The following is a 6,000-nucleotide window of genomic DNA, read 5'->3' as shown; positions in this document are numbered from 1 at the left end:
TTTTGCATACACCATGAAATTACCTTTTATCATCGTGAGAAATCCACGGTGCATTGATAGAGCATATCACTCACATAATTCAGGCGTCCCTGACATATAAGGAGTAGCAGAAATTATTTGTAGTGTAATTAATACCCACTGCTTTCTAGTTTAGTGCTGATTATTTGAATGCATCTACATTTTAGGCATCAGGTTTCAGCTGCCATCTGTGTTGGGAAACATCTCCTAGGCAATCACTAGCAACAGGAGAGAGTGAAAAGGCATTTAAATATAGCATAGGTTGATAATAAGCCAATCACTGACAAGGCAGCCATGGGAAAGGTAACTTCAGGACACCGCTCATTCACACTCCTGTGGCAAGTGTTTAGGTTTAGTACCGTGTGTGTGTGTGTGTGTGTTGTGGTGTGTGTGTGTGTGTGTGTGTGTGTGTGTGTGTGTGTGTGTGTGTGTGTGTGTCTGCTGTTAACAGCCTTTGTCTGTGACCTTCAGAGGGAACTGCAGGACGCTTTTAGTGTGGGCACCAGATGCACTGGACCAACAGCAGGAGTCCAGTCCACATCTCTGGATCGTGCAGATGTTTCTATTTTAGGCCATTTTCAAGAAATAATCTCTATAATAGGCTATGCTTATAGCCGAGTGTTGCCTCTGACTACACCCTCAAGAGTTTTGACTTGACTCAGATTCAATATGTCTTGTGTGAAGATGCTAAGCATCAGTGTGGTGCTGCACAATGCATCACATCATGTTAATGGAAGAATGAATGGGTTACATGGGAGGAAAGCAGCAGGATCACCAGCAGGTTGATTTAGATGTAGGGCACCAAAAACTGACCGTATGATTCTGATTTTTGATCATCGGCTGCTTCTGTGTACAATGAGGAAAATCAGAGAAAAGCTTCAAGTTTGGACCTTTGGTTTGGACATGTAGTACAAAGTACAAGTAAAGACTTTAGAATTGTTCTATTTACAATCCAAAATAAGTATTTTGAAATAGGGGACGGTTATAACTGGCCCCACAATACAATATTATTAAGTGACAAAACAATATTATTGCGTTAAGAAACCTTTTATGGCATACTGTATATGCTGAGTTTTATGATAACAAATATTGTGATATATAACCTTTTTTGAAACACAAATTATGTTTCTTGTCATTATTTATGTTATGTTGGTTTTTGGCCTGTATGCCAATGTCAACACATTTCAAGGATGGAGTAGGTATAATACTAATCAGATTTGTCCACTATGGAAGTGCTTCCTCAGTGACATTCATTAGAAACATCCGGTGTGTATGCCCTCTCTCTTTCTTCTGGCAGCAATGGCGCCTGCAGCACACTGACTAGCAGAATCCATAGATCCACACTTTTTTTGATTGAAGAAGAAATGCAAAGAAAAATGACTCCAAACTCGAGAGGACGCAGATGCTTGTTATATAAACATTGTCAGTCTTGTGTTATCAGACATACATTATTGTCGAAGGTTCAATACAATAAAAGGGGTCCTAAGGCCTTAAGTTGGAGAATGTTCTTATGTATTATATTCCTTTTAAAAGGTCAGCTATTGTGCAAAATCCACTGTTTCATGTCTTTTATACATAAACATGTGTCCCCTCTGTGTAAAGACATTCTGAAAGTTTCAGGAAAAAAGATTTGCTCACTTTTTGTCCTGATCCATTTATATGCTCGGACCTATTTTGTTCACATTATATAAGCTTCCGTTAGGCAACATTATAAGGAATCATTCTGTAAACTTTCATTGTTATGCGGATGATACTCAACTATATTTATCAATCAAGCCTGATGAAATTAATCATCTAAATAAAATTCAAGACTGCCTTAAGGACTTAAAAACGTGGATGACCTTACATTTTACAAGACAAGTTATTGTACTTGGCCCGAAGAATCTACGAAACAAATTATCTAAGGATATACTAACTATGGATGGCATTAATTTGGCCTCCAGTGAGACTGTAAGGAATCTTGGTGTTATATTTGATCAGGATTTATCCTTTAACGCCCACATAAAATCAATTTCAAGGACCGCCTACTTCCATCTACGTAACATTGCAAAAATCAGGCATATCTTGCCTCAAAACGATGCAGAGAAACTAGTCCATGCATTTGTTACTTCAAGGCTGGATTATTGTAACTCCTTATTATCAGGGTGTACCAAGAAGTCAGTCAAGTCGCTTCAGCTGATTCAAAATGCTGCAGCTCGTGTACTAACCAGAGTTAGGAAAAGGGACCACATTACTCCTGTTCTGGCTGCCTTACACTGGCTCCCTATAGAACACAGGATAGAATTTAAATTCTTCTTCTCGCCTACAAAGCCCTTAATGGGCAGGCGCCATCTTACCTTAAAGAACTCATTATACCCTACTGTCCTACTAGGGCATTGCGTTCCAAGAATGCAGGGTTGTTGGTTGTTCCTAGAGTCTCTAAAAGTACAATGGGAGCCAGAGCCTTTTCTTATCAAGCTCCACATTTGTGGAATCAGCTTCCAGTTTGTGTTCGGGCGGCAGACACCCTATCCGTTTTTAAGAGTGCGCTTAAGACCTTCCTTTTTGATAAAGCTTATAGTTAGGGCTTTATTTTGGTGTCTATATACGTGGGATCCGGAGTCATGATGATCCTGCGGTCCTGTGTCCTGCATCGCGAGCCCTGGATCTTGAGTCGTGGCTGTGGTCCTGGATCATAGGTCCTGGATGGATATCCTCGTGGATTCATCTTCCTATTATACACACATGCATTTCCAAACATTTGGACTACCTATGTTGCAAATGTATTATCTTTTCAATTTATACACGGCATCTATTGCACGTCTGTCCGTCCTGGGAGAGGGATCCCTCCTCTGTTGCTCTCCCTGAGGTTTCTCCCATTTTTCCCTTTAAACTGTGGGTTTTCTCCGGAAGTTTTTCTTGTACGATGTGAGGGTCTAAGGACAGAGGGTGTCGTATTGTCATACTGATATTCTGTACAAACTGTGAAGACCACTGAGACAAATGTAACATTTGTGATATTGGGCTATATAAATAAACATTGATTGATTGATTGATATGAAAACCTGTCTGAAAATGAGCTGATCCGATGTTGGCCACTTTATGATGTCACATCGATTTTCTGGCTTTTGTAACCATCAGCCAATAACCAACCGGTAACCCCCCCCCCCCCCCACACACACACAACTTATCACCTGCATCTCCTCCTAGAGCACCATTGTGTTCTTTTTAACCAAATATCTCTCAGAGGGGCGTGGGGAGTGGCTCCTTATTTTCATCTAAAGTAACAGACAGAGAATCAGCACTTTTGAAACAGGGCTGAAACAGAGGGGATTATGGGATGCTGCAATAATCTGTTTGGTATTTCAGCCAAACACTTCAGAGACATGTTTTGTATATATCTGAGACCTATAATATAATGAAGAAAAACAGTATAATATGGGACCTTTAAAGGGGCCATATTATGCCTCACGTGGTTTTCCCTTTCGTGTTATATATATCGGTTTTTGTGCATGTAAATGGTCTGCAGAGGCTAAAATCCCAACCCTCTCGCCCACACAGTCCCCCCCCTGACTGAAATGCTTTGATGGGATCCTTTGTTTTCTTCTGTAACATAATTATATAACTAGGGCCGGGACTCGATTAAAAAAATTAATCTAATTAATTAGAGGCTTTGTAATTAATTAATCGAAATTAATCGCATTTTTAATCGCATATAAATATTTGACCTGAGAACAGTGAGAAGCAATTTTTTTCACATGGATTTTAGTATACCATTAGGCGCATTCACACCGCAGTACTTTTCCCACAAAGGTTCATGAGAATTAGTTCATGAGAACAAATTAAGCCGCTGACGTCACTTCTTCTTCTTCTTCTGCTTTGGGTTTACTGGCAGGCCGCAAACCACTTCACGGCGTATACTGCCGCCCAAAGTCCCCGGCCGGAAGTCCCCGGAGTTGGGGACTGGCTTCAGTAGAAGCTGCTGGGAGTCCCAGCAGCCTTTCGAGTAAATCGCCAGAACGCCGACACCTCCTCATCTCCACCGCTCCCATGTTTTATTTTGTGTTGCCATAAATTAGTCTCTCCGCGTTTCTGCGCTGGGCTAATGCTAATAATGCTAATGCGAGGATAATAAAATATATCTCTTTTCTCACAAGAGAGCCGTACGAAAGTCCCTGCTCTCTAGCAGCTCTCTGCTCTCTAGCAGGGACTTTCGTGGGGGTAAAAAGGTTCTCATGAACTAATTTTAGTACCAGCTCTTTTTGGTGTGAACGCGATAAAAGAGGCTAACGTCCACGCTAGCTTCCACGCTAGCTGCTATATGTTTTTGCATTGAGGTGATACTTGAGGCTTGATGTGCTGCGGTGATATGCGAATTCCTTTTTGCATAATTTGCACACAACCGTGCTCTCATCAACGCTTCCATCCGTCCGTTTTTTAAAACAACATTTCCCACTGTTGTTCACTGTGGTTTGTTGTTGTCTGAAGTCATGAACGTTAGTTGGTGCTCCAGTATAATCGGTACGCCTGAAACTCATCCAGTGAGAAACGTTCCGCGGTGCAAAAATAAGTGCGATTAAAATGCGTTAATTTTTTTAACGCGTTAATTTTTGTGTAATTAATTAATCTTAATTAACGCGTTAAAGTCCCGGCCCTATATATAACTACTCGCACACATTGTACGTGATAGTCTAAGATGCGGGACATCTCTAATGGCGCGTTTCCACTGCAGGCCTCGCTCGGTTTGGTTAGGCCTTATTAGGCCCGGCTCACTTTAATGCTGCGCTTCCATTACAGTTTAGGAACTGGGGAAGTTACTATCGTAACGCAGTGTAGGTGGAGCCGTGACGTCATCTTCAATGAGAGCCCCAGAAAAATAACACAGCCGTTAGCTCTTAGCACTCAGAGCTCACAGCTCCTTATATCTGTTCAGAAACTAGACAAAAGTTAAACAAGTACAAACCACAGACTGCCTGTGTCATGGCGAATACAGTCGCTGGTTTATTTATGTCTGTATCGGCCGTTGTTGTGATTGTGGACGGTCGGAGCATATATAACGTTAGCTTAGCCAAGCTCCATTTAGAAAACACGCATTTTAAAAGGGTTTTTCGCCTGCCGTCTGTCTGCAGACTTGTCAAAGCATTAATTCATGGTTTTTCTAACCGGTATCAGTATGTTGTTACTTCGGCATCATTTTGAAACGTGTATTACAATTAAATCACGGTCAAATATGTTCATCTTGTTGTAGCCCCCTTGCCAGCGATCCTCTCTCTAGTTTAGCATACTCAGCCCGACTCAACCTGGTTGTTCCTGGCCCTAGAACCACGATGTTATGGGGCCATAAAAACTGTGAATTAGGACCCGCTAGCCGGTACTAGGCCAAGTGGAAACGCAACCAAAAACGGGCCCCGCACCCGCACGGCTCGGCACGCTTAAAGCGAGCTACCCGCTGCAGTGGAAACGCGCCATAAGTGGTTGACCAATCACAACAGAGCCGGCCAGTGAACCGATCATAGCAGACTGGGCTCTGGTTTCAGACAGAGGGCAAAAATAATTGCTGCAGCACAGGCAGTATGAGAAAAATAAGCAGTTTTTGAACATTAAAGCATGTAAACATATCATCATATAATATTTCAGTCAGACAACTCACGTGTTTTTAATAAGTTTGGCGTCTAGGCTCGGGCCTCATCACTCCACAGATTTACAAAGAACATGAGTGATGATTAGATATCCCCCGAGCCTACAGGTGGATGCTGGGATGGAAGCTGGGGTGGTGGTGGGGCAGGCGAGCAGCAGCAACATGAAACACAGCAGCAGTAGCAATGTAAACGCAGCAGCTGCAGGGCACGAACGCAGCAGCAGCATAGCGAGGCAGAGCCAGAGGCAGAAAGACCTGGCAGCTTAAATAGAGCGGCATGTTTAGGAGAATGTGTTTGGTCGGTTGTAGGGAACAAGAGGGACGAGGTGCGTTACGTGTTAATGTATCACTGGAGCTCGAGTTGA

This window comes from Gymnodraco acuticeps, unplaced genomic scaffold, assembly GCF_902827175.1.
Source record: "Gymnodraco acuticeps unplaced genomic scaffold, fGymAcu1.1, whole genome shotgun sequence".
Taxonomy (NCBI): domain Eukaryota; kingdom Metazoa; phylum Chordata; class Actinopteri; order Perciformes; family Bathydraconidae; genus Gymnodraco; species Gymnodraco acuticeps.
Note: the sequence above shows the minus strand (reverse complement) of the source record.